This window comes from Podarcis liolepis (assembly GCF_965112155.1).
Source record: "Podarcis liolepis genome assembly, chromosome: 5".
Taxonomy (NCBI): domain Eukaryota; kingdom Metazoa; phylum Chordata; class Lepidosauria; order Squamata; family Lacertidae; genus Podarcis; species Podarcis liolepis.
This window is the reverse complement of record NC_139556.1, coordinates 101,678,792-101,699,857: the sequence shown is the minus strand read 5'-3', so window position 1 is coordinate 101,699,857 and position 21,066 is coordinate 101,678,792. Positions and strand designations below refer to the sequence as shown.

Genomic DNA, 21,066 nt, shown 5'->3' with positions numbered 1-21,066 from the left:
TCCGGCCCACAGACAGTCCAGGAACCAGCGTGTTTTTAAATGAGTAGAATGTGTGCTTTAATTTAAAATGCATCTCTGGGTTATTTGTGGGGCATAGGAATTCGTTCATCCCCCCCCCCCCGCCGCCTTCAAAATATAGTCCAGCCCCCCACAAGGTCTGAGGGACAGTGGACCAGCCCCCTGCCGAAAAAGTTTGCTGACCCTTGTACACTTTACACCTGCTTGTCTCAAGGTGAGATATAAAAAACAGCGCAGAAAATAGCAGCAAATTGATTAAATACAACCCAATGCATAGGCTAAAGTCATTGCTTCCCTCTGCCACCAGGTGAGCTGTTTACCTGCTGAGTCTTTTGTGCAGGTGCTCACGGCCAAGGCCCCTCCCCTGCTCTGCCTTCCGACAGCCCCTTATCGTTAATCTGAATTTGGAAAAGACAAACCTTTTAACAGAGGACTCTTTCAAACAGAGTTGTTGCAGCTGGCAGAAAGCCACAGCTAGTTCATCTCAGCCACTTTCTTTATGTGATCAAGCACTTAATTGGCTACCGTGGCTGTTGGCCTCTGTAAAAATGGAGTGCTCCTCTGAGGGTGAAGTCAAACCGCTGTGTTAGCAGCACCCAAGTGACCTCCCCAGGGTGCAATCCTGGGCAGTGTTGAGGCATCAGGCATAAGCCTGCATTTTATTAATGTTTGATCAGGGCTTGTATATTAAAGAGAGGGCTTAGATTTTCAAATGTTTCATGCCAGGCAGAGAAAACCTTGGCCATTCTCCTAAGACAAGGGCCCCCCCCCCTTGATTGATAGCAGAAAACAATTCTCAAAGTCGTAAAAGCTGAAAATACAGACTAAGAGCAGGACATTGACCCTACATGTTACAGAAGATAACAAAGGCAGAGATAAATATAATTAGGAATGGGCAAATAGTAAAATGATACCATGGGCCTCTCTTAAACCTTGAGCTGTATTTTCTAAGGCCAGAGGCAAATGGGGAGAAGCATCTAGCTGACAGAAAAAGAGAGCATTTTTAGGAAATCTTCTAAAAACTGTTTCTTTCTTAAACTGAGAGAAAAGGCAACTGGCTTGGCTGGGGAAAAAGAAGCTTCTTCCTATTTTATTTTGAGGCTGGAAAGGAGGGTGAAAGGGGGAGGTGTAAACTAAAGAGCCTTCTTTAAAAACTGTTTTTTTACTGAGTTCCTTCCTTTCTACTTTGAGAAGCTTTATTCTTTTAAAAGGTTACCTATGATAATGTATGAAATATATTAGCTTAAATATATTGGCTTAAATGTAACTATGCAAAGGATTTAGAAAGTAACAAATTTAGATGTTAGATTCTTATTTCATAGAATCATAGAGTCCTAGAGTTGGAATAGACCACAGGGGCCATTGAGCCCAGCCTCCTGCTAGACAAGAAGACGCCATCTGGGCAGTCCTGATATATGGCTGTCAGACATTTGTTTGGAAACCTTCAAATGAAGGAGATCTTTCAATGTTGATGTGAAACTCAAGATCCTTGACATATGTTTAAGATAAAAATTTAAGATTAACCATTTGTTTTAGAAGGCAATAGGGCAAGGAGGGCAAGAGGTGAGCTGGTAATTAAGATTCCTTGTTGAGACACATGTAAGATATATTACTACTTATTTGTCATTTATAGATGTAACAATATATAGCTCTTTGTCCTCCATATAAGGACAGGAGGATATGGGTGTATCTTTTGTGATTGGTTCTAGCAATCAGCCAATAGGAAATCCAACCAGGCTGATTGGACAGAGGCAGCCCAAGGAGGAGCAAAGGGGGCTGGATTAAGGGAATATAAGGGCTGGCCATAATGGCAGGAGGCCAGGCCAGAGCTTGGTAACCATATACCACTGTGCCTCTCATTTATTTGTCTGACAAATAAATAATTATTTTAATTTCTCTATTGCTGCGTTGAATATTTCATTCCAGCTAAGCGTTAACCACAAGCAGGGTGCAACATTTTATGGTGCCCTGTGACTCGGATAAGTGGTCTGCTGGAACGCAGCCCCTTCGCTCTACTGAGCAGGGTACAAGAGAGAGGATCTCTAAACTGCTTACCCAAGCGCGCACTGGTAAATTTTTCCAGGGGGAACGCAGAAGTCTCGTCTGTCTGATACCCTGCTCACTGGCGGCGACGGACCGGGGGGAAACGGAACCAACCAAGGGTAAGTGCACAAAGGGATTTTTGGCCCTCCAATTAATTGGGAGGAAGAGAAGTCTTGATCAAACTTCTGCGTCTCAGTAAGTGGGAACTGAGTACGCTAGGTGGTTGGATACATCAGATGGTGATCTGGTGGGGGAAAAGGGAAAGTTGGGAGGTAGTGTGTGGTGAAGTATCCAGCGCATTGTATGTGTGAGAAAGTACAGAGCAATCTGTAGCTGACCTGAGTGTGGAGTGGGTAGTACTTCGGTTCCCAGTGAGGCGACTCCATCTGGGCAAGGAAACCCACGAAGCGTGTGTGTGAGTGACTGAGTGGATACTTCACAGGGCCATACAATGGGAGTTGGGGGTTCAAAAGGGGAAAATACACCTCTTGAATGTATGTTAAATAATTTTAAGAAAGCCTTCTCAGGGGCGTATGGAGTCAAAATGACGCCAGAGCGCCTGAGAACGTTATGTGAATTAGAGTGGCCGAAGCAAAATACTGAATGGCCATCTCAAGGAACCTTTGATATAAATTTAGTAAGCAAACTTTGGTCTAACATCGCCAAAGAAACTGGAGGGTGCCCAGAACAATTTTCATATATAGATTCCTGGCTGAGCACATTAAATAAAAATCCTCCATGGATAAGGGAATGCAAAGTCCAACGATGCAAATTATTGGCTGTAAAAGCCGAAGCTAGGAAAGGAATCTTGCCAAATAAACTCAAACCCATTTTTGAGGGACCAGAGGAAGAGCTGCTTCCACCTCCACCCTATGCTCCACATCGAAGGGAGCCTAATCCAAACACTCCACCAGTTGTAACCCCAAGGCAAGAAAGTGGAACGAATAATGGGGGTAGAGTCACAGAACTTGATTCCTTGATAGATTATGATAAATATCTTCAGGAGGCATTGGAGGCCTATAATGAAGCCCAAGCAGAAGTGGTTATTCCATCTGTGAGTCCCAGTAGAACTCCATCTACAGTCTCTTTTAGTGGAACAACTGATTGCCTACCCCAAACTCCTGTACATCCAAGTCCTAGAGAATTATTACAGAAGTTACAGGGAGACCTTAATCGGTCAGCAAGCAATACAGCCAGGCGTATAAGGCTGCTAAAAGAACGCCTTGGGACAAATACCATCCCCTATGATTTGAGGCCCCTAGAGCAAAGCGAAGAGAAAGATCACGTAGTAGCCCCTCTCAGAAGAGTATTTGATGCACTTGAGGAGCCTGTGCTGGTTAACGGGCTACCTGGACCAAGGCCACCTCGAACTTCGACCCTCCAGTACATTCCATTCACAACTACGGATCTGATGAATTGGAAAACACACACCCCATCTTTTGCAGAAAAACCTCAGGCTATGATGGACTTGGTGACTTCAATAATAAATACTCATAGTCCTACTTGGACAGATTGCCGCCAGCTCCTGAATACTCTGTTCACCACTGAGGAAAGGAGAGACATAATTGAAAAGGCACAGATATATTTGCGTGAGCAGGCCAGAGTGGGAAATATTTTTAATATTGACCGTCATCTCCAAGACAACTTTCCCTTGGAAGATCCTAATTGGGATCCAAACAATGCAATTCACCTGGCCAGGCTTACCACCTATCGCCAGACGCTTGTGCAAGGTATCCGCAGGGCATGCCAGAAGCCCACTAATATGTCTAAAGTCTCAGAAGTAGAACAGAAACCAAATGAGAGTCCAGGAGACTTTTTAGAGAGGCTGCAAGAAGCCTATCGTATATGGACTCCTTTTGACCCTGAAGCCCCTGAAAACAGCAGAATGATTACTGCTACATTTGTGGCCCAGTGCGCTTCTGACATTCGTAAGAAAATTCAGAAATCAGAAGGATGGGAAGGGATGCTGATGAGCCAAATTATGGCCATTGCACGCCGAGTTTATCGGAATAGGGATGAGGCTGAGAAACAAGAGAAGAAGAAGTGGCAGAAGGAAAAGATGGTGATGCTAGCCACAGCAGTGATGTGTTACCCATAACACTGTTGTGTTCGGTGTGCACCCACAAAAAGACTTAAGTTGTCACCTTTTGAGCTCCTGTATGGGAGACCGCCCTCCTTTGTTCAGGATATTCCAGCTGACCTTAAACAAATAGGAGACCATGTGACACAGGGACAAGTGCAATCTCTCTCCCGTGTTTTTGTTTCTCTTAACAGGTGGGTCCTCGAGCGCACGCCGTGCAGCATTGCCGAGCCGATTCATCAGTTCCAGGCTGGCGATAGCGTATGGGTGAAAGAGTGGAAACGTGATCCACTTGCACCTAAGTGGCGTGGACCTTACACCGTCTTGCTCTCTACTCCAACAGCGGTGAAGGTAGCTGAGGTGACCCCCTGGATTCATCACTCTCGTTTGAAGAAGTCCGAAGGCAGTTGGACGTGCAAAGGTGACCCCTCTAATCCTCTTAAACTGACTCTCTCCAAAAACCCCTGTATCTAGCCCTACCGGGAACGGGCTAGGTCACGGGCAACATTAGACGACCGGCCTGCTGCAGCCACAACCTGGAAGCTGGCTGACCTGCGCACGCCTGAAGCTTGAGGAGCATCTGAACCAGCGATTGTGAAAGGAAAGATTCTCTTATACAATTAATTGACTGCCCACCCCCTTGTGGAACAATTATCAGAGATATTACTCATTGGGGATCCTCGGGATATATGTTTTGGTCTTGGTGGTTCCCCATTCCTGTCACTGGGGGAATTATATTGGGACTAATATTTATTTGCTATCACTATAAGGTAATCTTTTGTGGAAGGAATGCATATGCTAGGCATCAACATGATTCTATTATTAATCCTGATCCCTTGGGAAGGGGAAGGGTCCTTGAATCTGGCCAAATTGACTAAATATGGATTCCACCATGACCACAATATGTGGGTAGGTTTAGCTGAAATGGTAGCCAATGTTGCAAATAGGACCAATTGCCTTGTTTGCTCTCTTGGGCCAGATGATTCAGAGGGAGGTATGCCCTTATTACCGATACCATTAGATGCCATTGGTATGGTAAGCGAAATACCAAACCAAACAGAAGTACAGAATTTCCCCGGATGGAACTCAACTAAACCATTACGAGTTATACCTGTACAAGGGGAATTCTGTGTACATAAATCATCAGATGCAGCTGATTCTACCATGATAGGCTCTTCTCATTGTCACTATACTTGGGATAATATTAAGAATACCTGGGCACACGATACTACCTATCGAACTCGGAATGCCTTGCCCTGTGCACCTCCTTTTATTCATGCATGGAAAGTGGTATGGAACATAACTGTGACAGAAAAAGGCAATCTAACATACTGCACTGTGAACTCTCTACCTCTTCTGATATTTCGCCTTCTGTACTCCACGTACCAAAAACCTCAGACCCGATGGTTGTGGTGGATATGTGGAGAATGGGCATACAAGAAACTCCCTTCCAAATGGAGTGGGACTTGTTTCCTGGGATGGGTATTACCACCAATGTGGATTATGCCTACTAATTTGGCCAAGCGTACACGAAGAAACGCTGATATTTCTCATATAGCAGGAGGAAGTACCCAAAGTTGGAGCGGTACTGATGATTGGCCACCAGAGCGCATTATAGCCTATTATGATCCTGCCTCCTGGAATCCTGGTGAGCTCATACAAGGGGCACGGGATCCTATTTATAATCTAAACAGAATAATTCGATTGCAAGCAGTAGTGGAACTTGTAACCAATGCAACGGCCCAGAGTTTGAGACTTATTGCACAACAGTTGGATGAAAGTAGAGCCGCCATTTTGCAGCTGAAAATGGGAATGGATTATGTACTTGCCAGGCAGGGAGGCCTATGTGGAGTCTTGAACTTGACAGGGAATGCCTGTTGCTTTAACATTTCAGATAATGGTGAGGCAATCCGTGTGTTGGCCACAAAGATGGAGAATATAGCACATGTCCCAGTACAAACATGGGAAGGATGGGATATGGGATGGCTCACCAATTGGTTACCTAATGTCACAGGACTCAAAGGGATATTATTGTCTTGCTTGTTTTTCTTGACGGTAGTGGTAATGGTTTTATGTATGATGCCATGTATCATTTCATGTTTTAGAAGTACAATTAGCAAGATGGTTTCAAATGAAACTCTACCTCATATCATGGCCCTATACAGAGCTTTACCTCAGGAATATGATGAAGGTCAAGCTATCAAGGACACTTGGGACGAAGGTCCTTGAGCTTGAAAGGGGGGAATGAGGCATCAGGCATAAGCCTGCATTTTATTAATGTTTGATCAGGGCTTGTATATTAAAGAGAGGGCTTAGATTTTCAAATGTTTCATGCCAGGCAGAGAAAACCTTGGCCATTCTCCTAAGACAAGGGGCCCCCCCTTGATTGATAGCAGAAAACAATTCTCAAAGTCGTAAAAGCTGAAAATACAGACTAAGAGCAGGACATTGACCCTACATGTTACAGAAGATAACAAAGGCAGAGATAAATATAATTAGGAATGGGCAAATAGTAAAATGATACCATGGGCCTCTCTTAAACCTTGAGCTGTATTTTCTAAGGCCAGAGGCAAATGGGGAGAAGCATCTAGCTGACAGAAAAAGAGAGCATTTTTAGGAAATCTTCTAAAAACTGTTTCTTTCTTAAACTGAGAGAAAAGGCAACTGGCTTGGCTGGGGAAAAAGAAGCTTCTTCCTATTTTATTTTGAGGCTGGAAAGGAGGGTGAAAGGGGGAGGTGTAAACTAAAGAGCCTTCTTTAAAAACTGTTTTTTTACTGAGTTCCTTCCTTTCTACTTTGAGAAGCTTTATTCTTTTAAAAGGTTACCTATGATAATGTATGAAATATATTAGCTTAAATATATTGGCTTAAATGTAACTATGCAAAGGATTTAGAAAGTAACAAATTTAGATGTTAGATTCTTATTTCATAGAATCATAGAGTCCTAGAGTTGGAATAGACCACAGGGGCCATTGAGCCCAGCCTCCTGCTAGACAAGAAGACGCCATCTGGGCAGTCCTGATATATGGCTGTCAGACATTTGTTTGGAAACCTTCAAATGAAGGAGATCTTTCAATGTTGATGTGAAACTCAAGATCCTTGACATATGTTTAAGATAAAAATTTAAGATTAACCATTTGTTTTAGAAGGCAATAGGGCAAGGAGGGCAAGAGGTGAGCTGGTAATTAAGATTCCTTGTTGAGACACATGTAAGATATATTACTACTTATTTGTCATTTATAGATGTAACAATATATAGCTCTTTGTCCTCCATATAAGGACAGGAGGATATGGGTGTATCTTTTGTGATTGGTTCTAGCAATCAGCCAATAGGAAATCCAACCAGGCTGATTGGACAGAGGCAGCCCAAGGAGGAGCAAAGGGGGCTGGATTAAGGGAATATAAGGGCTGGCCATAATGGCAGGAGGCCAGGCCAGAGCTTGGTAACCATATACCACTGTGCCTCTCATTTATTTGTCTGACAAATAAATAATTATTTTAATTTCTCTATTGCGTTGAATATTTCATTCCAGCTAAGCGTTAACCACAAGCAGGGTGCAACAGTGTCTCTGGAGGCCCTGAGCTACCCAGATAAGAACCCCCCCCCCCTCTGCCTGGCTGATGTGATCCAGAGGAAAGCAGAGCAAGGGATTTGTGTAGGATCTACTCCTTCGTCCTTTATAATAATAATAATAATAATAATAATAATAATTTATTATTTGTACCCCGTCCATCTGGCTGGGTTTCCCCAGCCACTCTGGGCGGCTTCCATAGAAACCCCAAAAACACTAAAATATCATACATTAAAAACTTCCCTGAACAGGGCTGCCTTAAGATGTCTTCTGAATATCAGGTAGTTGTTTATCGTTTTGACATCTGATGGGAGGGCGTTCCACAGGGCGGGTGCCACTACCAAGAAGGCCCTCTGCCTTGTTCCCTGTAGCTTTGCTTCTCGCAGGGAGGGAACCGCCAGAAGGCCCTTGGCGCTGGACCTCAGCGTCCGGGCAGAACGATGGGGGTGGAGACGCTCCTTCAGGTCTACTGGACCGAGGCCGTTTAGGGCTTTAAAGGTCAACACCAGCACTTTGAATTGTGCTCGGAAACATACTTCTCCTGAAGATGTTCCGCAAGGAAGCAGACATGTGTTATGTATCCAATGGTCTGCATTTGGCTGAGCTTGAGTCTGGACTAAGCAATCTGAGCTCCTGTGCCAGTATGGTGCAGTGGTTAAGAGCGGTAGTCTCATAATCCCGACCTGGCCACAGTGATCCATGCGACAGTCATTTCAGGCTTGACTACTGTAATTCGCTCTACGCGGGGCTGCCCTTGAAGCTGTCCCAGAAACTCCAGTGGGTGCAGAATGCTGCAGCGAGGCTCCTCACAGGGTCTCTGCCATGGGAGCATATTCACCCAGTGCTTTTCCAGCTGCACTGGCTCCCGGTGGAGTACAGGGTCAGATTTAAGGTGCTGCTTTTGACCTTTAAAGCCCTTCACGGCCTAGGACCCTCGTACCTACGGGACCGCCTCGCCTGGTATGCCCCACGGAGAGCCTCAAGGTCCATAAATAACAACACCCTAGTGGTCCCAGGCCCTAAGGAAGTTAGATTGGCTTCAACCAGAGCCAGGGCCTTTTCAGCACTGGCCCCAACTTGGTGGAACGCTCTGTCTCATGAGACCAGGGCCCTGCAGGATCTGATTTCTTTCCGCAGGGCCTGTAAGACAGAGTTGTTCCGCCTGGCCTTTGGATTGGAGCCAATTTGATTCCCTCCCCCCCCCTTTTTTCTTTTTTTCTTTTCCTTCTCCTGCAATGAGGCTTCATTTTAATATTTTAATGTTCCATTATTTTAATGTTGTATTTTATTTTTGTTTTTAAGTTGTAATCACTCATCTTGTTTTTATTATTGCTTGTAAGGCGCTCTGAGCCCGGCCTTGGCTGGGGAGGGCGGGGTATAAATAAAAAATTATTATATTATTATTATAATCTGGTGAACCGGGTTCGCTTCCCCGCTCCTCCACCTGCAGCTGCTGGGTGACCTTGGGCCAGTCACACTTCTGTGAAGTCTCTCAGCCCAACTGCTTGTTGTGGGGGAGGAAGGGAAAGGAGAATGTTAGCCGCTTTGAGACTCCTTAAAGGGAGTGAAAGGTGGGATATCAAATCCAAACTCTTCTTCTTCTTCTGTGTTCTGATTCGATGCATGATGTCCAATCACAGAACATTTCGGGATTTGGGCCTCTGCCATTGGCCCTTCAACTCTGAGTCGGGATTCGCGACTTGGAGGTTAAGACAGCTAATCACGTTGGGAGTGGGAGTGGCCCATGCTTCCAGGAGGGTAAATAATAATAATAATAATAATAATAATAATAATAATAATAATAATTTATTTATTTATATCCCGCCCTCCCCAGCCGAAGCCGGGCTCAGAGCGGCTAATAACAGTAAAATGATACAACATTCTAAAACCATTTCATTATAAAATCAATTCAAATCAGATTAAGGGCAACCATTGGGCTAGAGTTCTGTAAGGATTGCCAAAGGAAGGGGTCAGGTGTGCCCTGGCCAAAGGCCTGGTGGAACAGCTCCATCTTGCAGGCCCTGCAGAAAGATGTCAAGTCCTGCAGAGCCCTAGTCTCTTGGGACAGAGCGTTCCACCAGATTGGGGCCACAGCCGAAAAAGCCCTGGCTCTGGTTGAGGCCAGCCTAACCTCCCTGTGGCCTGGGACCTCCAAGATGTTTTTGTTTGAAGACCGTAAGGTCTTCTGTGGGACATACCAGGAGAGGCGGTCCCATAGGTACGAGTTGCTTTGCCCCACTTCCCAGTTATGCAGTTCAATGAAGGTTCTTGTTGTTATCGCTGCATCTTGTCTCGTGGGAACCCACCTATACTTCAGCATGGATTATTCCTTGGGGTTTAATCCTGAAGTCTACACTCACTAATGAGTGTAGCCGCAAGGCAGCAGAGGTTTTCTGCTCCTAGATGGGCTCCCTTTCCAACTGGACGGGCCCCATCTACCCCTCATTTTCCTCCACAGAACATGCAGTAACCAACTGCTTGACCATTGGACCTGCTCTTGGTCTCCTCTGCTCTATCCCCCACAGTCTGTCTTTGAATGCAGGGGAAATCCCTAATTCTCTGATGGTTTGAGACCCATCGACTCCCCTCACCTGGTTTAGCCAGTCGGTCCAGGCCATTTCCCAGAGATCCATCTACTTTTCATCCAGAAGGTCCAAATCCCCAGCATCTCCACTTAAAAGTCTCGCAGGCACTACAGGTTGCGAATGACCTTTCTCTGCTGGGGACCCCTGAACTTCTGTCAGCCAGAGCAGGCAGTATTGGGCTAGATGGGTCAATGGACTGGCTAAGAGAAAGGTGACTTCATGCAATTACGAGGTCTCCCATCCTGCCACTGACCATACCTGAGAACAGAGCTAGGCACCCATAGATGGGTGGGGTTGGCCATTCTCTGCTAACAAAGAGTGGCCTGAAATAGCTATCAGGGGTGTGGACCTCAGAATTGACTCAGCGATCGCCTTCCTGGGTAAACAAGGCCTTGCTGTTTGGGGAGAGCCAAGGCACACTGAGCGTTTCAGGCGTCCACGATCATGACAAGCTCTTCTCAGGCGAGTTTGGTTCCAAGGTATTGGTACTAGAATATAAGGCCCTGTATGGCTGAGGACACGGGACGCGGGTGGCGCTGTGGGTTAAACCACAGAGCCTAGGACTTGCTGATCAGAAGATTGGCTGTTTGAATCCCTGCGACGGGGTGAGCTCCTGTTGCTCGATCCCTGCTCCTGCCAACCTGGCAGTTCGAAAGCACGTAAAAGTGCAAGTAGATAAATAGGTACCACTCCGGCGGGAAGGTAAATGGCGTTTCCGTGCGCTGCTCTGGTTTGCCAGAAGCGACTTAGTCATGCTGGCCACATGACCTGTACGCCGGCTCCCTTGGCCAGTAAAGCGAGATGAGCGCTGCAACCCCAGAGTCGGTCACAACTGGACCTAATGGTCAGGGTTCCCTTTACCTTTACTTTATGGCTGAGGACCAGGTAACATGAGAAACCACCTAAATACCCAGTAGGTCATTGCATTCTGCTGGAAAGTTTCCCAAATCAGAAACTTGCTCTACAGGAAGTTGGAGCAAGGCTCTCAGTGTGGCCTCCCCTGTTTAGGGGAATAGGGTCCACGTTGAGATACAACAGGCACCATAAAGACATAAGGAGAGTTTTCTGGATCAGAACGTTAGCCCATCTAGACTAGCATCCTGTTCTCACAGCACAAGAGCAACACTCTCCTTTTCTGTGTCTCCAGCCGCTGGCATCCAGGAGCACCGCCGCCTCCAACCATCCTGGCTTCAAAGGCCTTCAAAGGTCTCAATACGATACGATAATCTTTATTGTCATTGTCCCATACTGAACAACGAAATTGAAAAAATCTACATCAGACCTTCAAAAACCCACCAGCCTGCTATCCCAGCCTGGGTAGCCCCCTAAAAACTCTGATACCCCATAATTAAATACAATATACTCCCATACAGACTCCTTACACTGCGTTTAAACCAAAATCGCATTTGGATAGAAACTGTTTCTCAGACGGATAGTCCTAGTCTTTATAACCCTGTACCTTTTTCCAGAACGCAGAAGCTGAAAGAGATCACTATCCTGTGTGCACTATCCTGTGCTATCTCTGCAGCTTTCTTATGGCACCTGGAAGCATAGATTTGATCCAAGGTGGGAAGAGTGCACCCAATTATTCTCTCTGCAGTCTTTACAACCCTGATAAAAAAAATTCCTTCCAGTAGCACCTTAAAGACCAACTAAGTTAGTTCTTGGTATGAGCTTTCGTGTGCATGCACACTTCTTCAGATACCCGAAAGCTCATACCAAGAACTAACTTAGTTGGTCTTTAAGGTGCTACTGGAAGGAATTTTTTTTATTTTGACTATGGCAGACCAACACGGCTACCTATCTACTACTTTACAACCCTGGACAGCATTGTTTTTTCCCTGACTGTTCAACTCCCAAACCACACCCAGAGACCATAAGTTAATACACTCTCCACAGTCCTCCTCCTCCATGAATTTGTCTAAGGCTCTTTTTTAAAAAAATCTAGGTTCGTGGCCACCCTGCCTCCTGCACTGCATGAAAAAGGACTTTCTTTTCTGCGCTTTCTAGAAAGAATTTGAATACATTTCCCCCCAAAAAAAGCTTTTCCAACTGGTCACCTCCTCTAGTGGTTGTTGTTTGCACTGTTTTCAAAACTGTTTTAGCTCTTTTTATGGTATGTTTGCAAATCACGTGGAGACACATGTCCAAGGCAATTAACAGCCCCAGCAAATATTTTCCATTGTGTAGATGACCCACCCCTGAGCAGGATCACAGAATGAGCTTCCATACTGGACCTCTTCTGTTCAACTGAGCCCTCTCTGCTCACCTGGTAAGGTACACCGCGCATGCTCAGAGGCACTGTCACCTTTCCTATTGTTTTCCTCCCCCTAGCAGAGTCCTGGTAACAAAAGCGTGTTCTGGTGCCCAGCCTCAACTCCGGCCCCTTCCGGCTGCATTATACCCATTTCGCAGATTCACACCCTGGGCCTGAGGCCACTCCTTAGAGCAAGCTAAACCAGGCCTTGAGCAACACCTCTGTGAGGCACATGATGAAGCCTGACCGGCTGCATGCCATTTATTTGGGCCACTCCACCGCTCCGCATCAGACCCCCCAGCCAACCCTGCCTGCCATTCTCCGCATCCTCACGGAGTTCACCTTCAGCCAACAACCCCCCTTCCCTTGCAAAGCGTCTCAGCATCTCCCTGGCATTCTTTTGTGGGCTCTTGCTGCAAAGTCAGAGCGACCTCTGCCTGCAGGCTCTCCTGGCACTGGCTGGGACCCCGGAGGGGAAACACTTAGCAATATTGCCTCGGGAGGGAGAGTCGCCTCACTGCCATTAGCTAATATTCAATGTCCCAGAGCTTGGCAAGGCTGAGCTCTGCAGGAGGCCAGCGGCCGGCCAGCCGGTGGAAGGGAGCAGAGCTCAGAAGAGAAGAGGAGGCAATTTGGATAGCATGGCTTGCATCCCCGTCTCACCAGTTCCAGAATTGTAGCTTGAGATATACACTGGGATTTTTCCCCCTCCGCCATTTTGCATCCGAAAAATGTAAGGACAAGAATGAGAATTTGCTGGGTCAGGCCAATGTCCCATCTAGTTCAGCATGCTGTTCTTACAATGGCCAGCCAGATGCCTCAGTGGGAAACCTGCAAGCAGGATTCGAACACTAGAGCAACTCTCCCTTCCCGCGGTTTCCGGCAACTGGTATTCAAAAGCATCACTGCAACCGTGGCCATTGGCAGCCCTCCCCTCCTCCCTGAATTAGTCAAACCCTCCCTTAAAGCTATCCAGGGTGGTGGTCATCGCTGCCTCCTGTGGGAGGGAGTTCCACAGGTTAACTATGCACTTATTCCTGCATTGAAAGGGGATTGAGCTAGATGACCTTTGGCATCCCTTCCAGCTACGCTTCTACGACTTCATGAAGAAGTATTTCATTGAATTATCAGATATCTTAGAGTTCTTGCCTTGTGCAACAACTCCCCCACGCCCCATATCTGCTCTTGGTCTCCCTCCAAGCCCTCCACATGCAGGAGAAGCAAGAAATTTCCACTGCCCAGGTGGAAATCCTTGTGTTGACAGCACAATTGGCTTTTTCTCCCAGGCCCAACCTGGAATTTTTTTTTGCACGATCTAAGTCTCTCTGGACCCCATTTAGGTTGGCTGCAAACGTTGGAGCTTCCCACCATCTTCAGGGTTTTCTGCCCTCCCTCCCACACGCCATCTTAAAAAGCCATATTGTTTCCTTTAATATCCAACCTCAAGGAACCCCAATGCTCGCCTGATATTTTTTGCTGTGACTCTGCTGTGACTTTTGAATTCTTCCTAACGGAGCAACACAGCTCACTAGACAATTTTTTTGTAACGTCATTGCTTAATCTGCTTCCTCTCAGATTAAACTACCTGACAGTTTGGTTGTGAAGCTCAAATGAGATAACTCAGTTATAAATAAATGGGGAGGGGAGAGAGAGAAGGCATTGCATGATATTTGGGTATGGATTCTCCCCTGACCAAAAAAGTATCGCTATTATATTCTCACAACCACCCTGTGAAGCGGGCCAAGCCAAGAGTGTCAAGTGTGCTGGCCTGCTCAGCAAGCAGCTGTTTCGGACTCGGAGCAAAATCTGCAGTGCCCTGAAGACACACACACCGTCTCTCAGTGCGGAGACAGTGTGGTGCAATGGTTACACATCACTTGGGAAGACAGGTGAACTAATGCCAGTGTACTGGAAGAAGCAAAGATCACCCGTGTTGAACCAATGATTCTTCAATATCAACTTTGTTGGACTGGTCATATTGTGCAGATGCCTGATGATCGTCTTCCAAAGCAACTACTCTATTCCAAACTTAAAAATGGAAAGCGTAATGCTGGTGGTCAACAAAAGAGGTTTAAAGACTGTCTCAAGGCAAATCTTTAAAAATGTAGTATAAACACCAACAATTGGGAAACACTGGCCTGTGAGCGCTCCAGTTGGAGAACAGCCTTGACCAAAAGTGTCCTGGGCTTTGAAGACACTCGAACTCAGGGCGCAAGGGAGAAACGTGCTAAGAGGAAGGCATGCTTGGCAAACCCTCACCATGATCAACTCTCACCCAGAAACCTATGTCACCACTGTGGAAGGACATGTGGGTCCAGAATTGGCCCCCACAGTCAGTTATGGACTCATAGTTAAAACCGTGCTTATGGAAGACAATCTTACTCGGCTACGAGTGATTGCCAAAGAAGAAGAAGGAGAGTGTCAGACGAAGATGTGGGAGACCAGGGTTCGAATTCCTGCTCAGCCACGAAGCTCATTGGGTATAACCATGGGACCGCTCCTCATTCTCAGCCTAACCTACCTCACAGGGAGTAAGAGAACAATGTACGCCGACTGCGGCTCCTTGGAGAAAAAAAAGTGGGATAGAATTGCAATCTTTCTTTCTCTCTCAACCTCTCTCCCACACAAATCCACACACCTCTTCTCCTGACAGCACCACAACAGCTTCACCTTTCCAAAGGAGAAGCTTTTATACAGTAACTGCAAGGAGAAGAGACCCCCAGCTGCCCTTACCTGCGTCAGGTGCGCAGCAACTTCTCTGCACGGATCCGCAGCAGGACAAAGGCTCAGATTACCTGCCCAAACTGCCCTGCCGGGTCAGAGAAGCCTGATAAGGAAGTGCAAAGAGTGGCTTGCTGGGAGCCAGGGAGGCTGGCCAAGGTGTTCCCACGTAGACAGGTGTCAGGGGAGGAGGGCTGGATCTGCTCCCTTTGTTATCGAGGCCACACAGGTGCGGAAGAAGCCCTCATTGGCACCTGGGCTGGGAGAGGGTGGAACCCCGGGTCAGTTTGCAACTGTTTGGTTTGCAAGGTGCAGCTCTGGGTGGAAGAAAGGCGACGCCCTGAGCCGAAGAAGTTAAAAACGGGGGTGTTTGCATGGGGTTTCTGCAAATCTTCTAAGCAAGCATATGCTTTTGCAATTATTAATTAATTGCAGTAATGAGATTTGCGGGTGTGGGGCGGAATATGAATTGAATTAATTAATTTTAGGGTGGTTCACGACATACAAAGCAATATAAAAACACAAAATGCACAATGAAAAGAAAAAACAGCCCAGATATCCCTCCCGCCTTGCCGAAGCTCGATTTCTCTGCTTGCCAAAAATTCAACTTGGGAAGTGTGAAGTAGCGCCTCTGAGCATGCACAAAGCGCCTTTCTGTTGCCACATCGGCCCATGGCTTGCAAAAAGAGCGTGGCACTTCCCCCCATGCGCCCGGCCCACAACTTTGTAAATGTGTGTGAAGGTGTCATGCCTGGAATAAAGTTCTCCCTGCCGCCCGACGGGGAAGCTGGAGCGTTTGCTGTTCTTAACCAAGGTTTAAGGGAGAATTTCATGCAAATGATGGGAGTGTTCGCAACAGTCAGTCGTAGCAGAGTTCAGAGGCCACAAGCACATTCCGAGTGGGAAGGAACAGGATTTCCAACTTTAGTTTTTATGATCAGTAGCTGAGCCCGTTAACGGTATGTTTGTTTGTTTGTTTTTATTACGGCTAAACAGCCAGCATGCATCCTTTCAAGGTAAAGGTCGCAGCAAACTTCAGCTGCCCATTCCTGAGCAATAGGCTTTGGTTCAAGGCACAAGAGCACTCCAGGTCTTCCCTGTGGCGAAGTTGGCAACCTGCCCAGGGAAGCAGCAGTAGAAGGACAGAGGGTCATTTAGTCCAACATTATGATGGAAGATTGGGAAAAATTACGGAAAACTGACTTAAAATTTACAGATTGTTCCCTACTGAAGGAGAATTACATGAAGATGATGTACAGATGGTACACAACACCAGTGCAGTTAGGGGAAATGTACAAAACTAGTTCAAATATATGTTGGAAGTGTAAGGAGAAGGAGGGGACATTTTATCATATGTGGTGGGATTGTAAGGTAATTTTAAAAAAAGGGAAATGATATACAACAAATTGAAGATATTCCATTTACCATTTGTTAAAAAACCCGAGGCATTTTTGTTGGGGGTTGTAGGGAAAGACCTGCCAAAAAAGCTGAAAAACATCTTCATGTATGCGACAATGGCCACGAGAGTTTTAATAGCACAAGGATGGAAGACTGAAGAAACCCCAACTAAAGAATCATGGCAAGAAAAATTGGTGGACTATGCAGAACTGGCAAAACTGACCTATAAACTACGGGACAAGGATAACTGTGACTTTAAGGATGAATGGGAACCCTTTACAAAGTATCTGAAGATGCAACAAAGCGAACTGGACTCCTTGGCAGGCTTTGAATAAACATTCACAAACTTTTTATTGATAATAATCAGCTAAATAGTTTGAGGATCTATACAACTTTGTAACATGCAGGAAACAGCATTTTTAGAGAAATCAAAGACTGGAACTGAGGGAAGTCGGTGGGTGGGTGGGTTTTGTGTTGGGGGGGAGGAAAAATGGGGGGAACAAGGTTGATATGTTTTTGGATAATATGTCTTGTTATAATTTTGAATAAAGAAAAAAATTATATAAAAAAATAAAATTTAGTCCAACCCCCTGCGATACAGGAATCTTCGGGCCAATGTGGGGCTTGATCCCATGTCCCTGAAATTAAGAGCCTGATGCTCTACCGACAGAGCTATCGCTGTAAACGTGCATTTTACGCCATCGCCATTTTGAACACATCCAAAATCAGTTGGTGGTGGTGGTTGTTTTTTTTTTTAACATTTCTTATATTTTGTTTATTTCATAAAATTTATATACCACTTGCAATTTTTTAAAAAGGCTTCAAAGAATAGAGGAATAAAAATGTTAACATTTTAAAAAAATTAACTGGAAAGGAACTAAAAACACATCAGTGTTCCAAGATATCTGGGAATTCTGGTCTAAGCCAAAATGTTTTTAGCAGACAGGGGAAAGAGTGCACTGAAGTCACCTGCCTTATATCAAAAGGCAGGGAGTTCCACAGTTTAGGTGTCGCCACACTAAATCATAGATGCTACCGTTTATGTAATGTATTTATTTGTATTTTTTTACACCACTTGTGAAATAAACAGATAACTTTGGCCTGCCCCCAACACAGGGCTCACCTGCCTCTAGGGTGGTCAGGGGCTGATATGCACAGATTGCCCTCTAGGGAAACCCTCTAAGGGGATGGAGGTGCGGTTGCAGAATTTGGGACTTTTCGGTTTAGAGAGAAAAGGTTGTAAAAGGGGGAGCAAGATCTGCTGGGGTGTTCGTCCTGTGAGGCTGCCCCCCCCCAATGCTCAAGTTCTACATATGTGCAAATAAAACCAGAGATCCTAAAGACTCCACAGTTTCCACCAAGGTTCATCCAAGGAAACTGGAATCTCAGTAATTGACTGGAGACCCCGGGGTCTCTCACCGCTTAGAGATTGGGGACAGTTTGTAGCAATAGGAAGCATTTGCACGCATTATATGCATTTATAGACACTAATCTTACGTGCATCTGCACTCCCGGGTTCCTAAAGCAACCAGCACATAAGCAGATACATACAGCAATATATATATATAAACGTATAAAAATACTTAGCTATTAATAATTATAATTTATGCTGCAGAAATACAGAAGAGAACGAGGCTTGAGTTGTTTATTTGCATTGCATGCAGAATTTTGCATATAACTCACAGGGCTTTTTAAAAAAATGTTTTTATTAAGGTTTTCCAACAAAGTTTAACATATTCAATACTAATTTTTTTTAAAAAAACCCACAAATTACATTTTATATTTTCTATAAACTTCCCCCATCTTCCCTTTCTGGTTTATCACATATCCATTTCTTCTGCCTATAATTTGATATACCTTATATATTGAAATTAAGATCATACCTTATTAACATTTCCTTAACATCCCCCCCCCCTCATATTTATATTTTCTGTTTATATTAATTGATTGCATCTTAATCAAATCCTGCAAGGGAGTTCTTTTCAGTGCATTGTTTCTCTATATACATCGTGAAGGATTCCCAGCGTTTAACTAGCAGGGCTTTTTAAGAACTACAGCAACAACAACAACCAAGTTCACTTAGAATCAGAGAGTCCTAGGGTTGCCAAGGGCTCCCGGGGGTCATCTATCCCAACCCACTGCGAAGCAGGACTCGCACTTGAACTATTCGGCCAGGATTTGCAGAATGCAAGCTCTGTGCTTGCTAGTTGCAGGGCTGAAAGCACTGCAGCGCTGGGCAGGTTTGCTGTGAATGAAAAGGACTCATCCGCTCTGAGCTCTCTGGCTTTTTGTGAATTGGCTGAATGTCTTTGTGTTGACCTTTCCTTTAAGTCTCAATACCTCGATGTGTCCAGAAGATGGCAGCAGACGGCTGCCCAGTGGCTGGTGTGGATATGGAGGGGAACCTGGTGATATATTTCATTCTTTCTCCTCTTATTTCTTTTCGTTAAAAAATGAGGAGGGCTGTTAGAGGCATTCTGGGCCCCTTCCCCATTTAGATCCACTGGGCCTCCAGGCCGACCCCTCCCCACCTCAGCGGTCCTCTTCCTTGCCCGTCCCAACACTTGTTCCTTCCTAAGCATCTAGATTTTTCCAAACTGAAAACCTGTAGCCAAAGAACAGATGGCACCCGGACAGAAACTTTATGACTATCGATCGCTGCTGGCAAAAGGGAGAGGTCTGGGACTCTGGCAAGGAGTTTTTGAGAGATGGGCTGACTTATCAATGAAAGGATAAATGATGCGAGTTGCTCAGTTTCAGCTGCTGCTGGGCAGCCTGCAGAGAAAGAGGCCAGGTTTTGCGCCTTGCGAACAGGCCTGCAGTTCTGTGTGAGTGGAGAAAAGTGTGTGTGTGTGTGTGTGTGTGTGTTTGTGTGTGTGTGTTGGAAATTGTTGTTGTTTAGTCGTTTAGTCGTGTCTGACTCTTCGTGACCCCCTGGACCAGAGCACGCCAGGCACTCCTGTCTTCCACTGCCTCCCGCAGTTTGGTCAAATTCATGCTGGTCTCTTCGAGAACACTGTTCAACCATCTTGTCCTCTGTCGTCCCCTTCTCCTTGTGCCCTCCATCTTTCCCAACATCAGGGTCTTTTCCAGGGAGTCTTCTCTTCTCATGAGGTGGCCAAAGTCTTGGAGCCTCAGCTTCAGGATCTGTCCTTCCAGTGAGCACTCCGGGCTGATTTCCTTCAGAATGGAGAGATTTGTTCTTCTTGCAGTCCATGGGACTCTCAAGAGTCTCCTCCAGCACCAGAATTCAAAAGCATAAATTCTTTGGCGATCAGCCTTCTTGATGGTCCAGCTCTCACTTCCATACATCACTACTGGGAAAACCACAGCTTTAACTATACGGACCTTTGTTGGCAAGGTGATGTCTCCTGAAGCTGAGGCTCCAAGACTTTGGCCACCTCAGGAGAAGAAAAGACTCCCTGGAAAAGACCCTGATGTTGGGAAAGATGGAGGGCACAAGGAGAAGGGGACGATAAAGGACGAGATGGTTGGACAGTGTTCTGGAAGCTACCAACATGAGTTTGACCAAACTGCGGGAGGCAGTGGAAGACAGGAGTGCCTGGCGTGCTCTGGTCTAGGGGGTCACGAAGAGGCGGACACGACTAAATGACTAAACAACAGCAGCAGCAACAACAACTAGTTGAGCTAGGAGAGGCACTGGGGACACTGCACCGGTTGGAGGTGTTTGGGGTTGTTAATGCCTGCGCTGGCAGCGGGCTGATGTGAGTTACAGTTTGAAATGTCTGGAGGGCACCAGGTTAGTCTAGACCGGACTCCTGCTCTTTGACTCAGCATGACTCAGCGTCACGAGTTCGTCTCTGTCAGGTTTTTGTGAATGAATTGCTTCTGGCAATGGGGAAAGCTTCCTGAGTTCTTGTGCAACCTGCTCTCTGCTGCTATTGATTCCTCTCGGATTCCTCTCTGAGAGACGATGCCTGGCACGTTGATCGGGGGCAAACCACTCTGGGATCTGCTCCCCTCAAAATCAAGATCCCTGAAGCTACATCCTAGGCAGACTTAGCTTCCAGGAGTCAGTCTCACGTAACTCAGAGGGACCTGCTTCTGTCAGCCTCTATCAACCTTGAACCCTCCAGAAGAGAGGGCAAAGGACCTGTAGGTTGCCAGGAGTAATTTCTGCATCATCATCGTCATCATCATTTATTATTTATACCCCGCTCATCTGGCTGGGTTTCCCCATCCACTCTGGGCGGCTTCCAACAGAATATTAAAATACAATTGTATATTAAACATTAAAAGCTTCTCTTCAGGTGTCTTCTAAAAGTCTGGTAGTTGTTGTTCTCTTTGACATCAGGTGGGAGGGCGTTCCACCAGGGTGGGTGCCACCACCGAGAAAGCCCTCTGCCTGGTTCCCTGTAACCTCACTTCTCG

At 46.0% G+C, this 21,066-nt stretch overlaps 1 protein-coding gene across 4 annotated transcripts in view; it reads right to left on the bottom strand.

Moving 5' to 3' along the window:
* The window catches only part of TPRG1 (tumor protein p63 regulated 1), a 56,989-nt gene extending 41,546 nt beyond the window's left edge, over window positions 1-15,443 (bottom strand). For 2 of the 4 annotated variants that reach the window (XR_014526451.1, XM_083504586.1), the window contains exon 1: window positions 15,289-15,443. The gene's annotated coding sequence lies outside the window, so the exon portion shown is untranslated. The remainder of the gene's footprint in view (window positions 1-15,288) is intronic. The other 2 variants (XR_014526452.1, XM_083504587.1) reach the window with 1 other exon arrangement.
* Window positions 15,444-21,066: the final 5,623 nt, after the last annotated feature.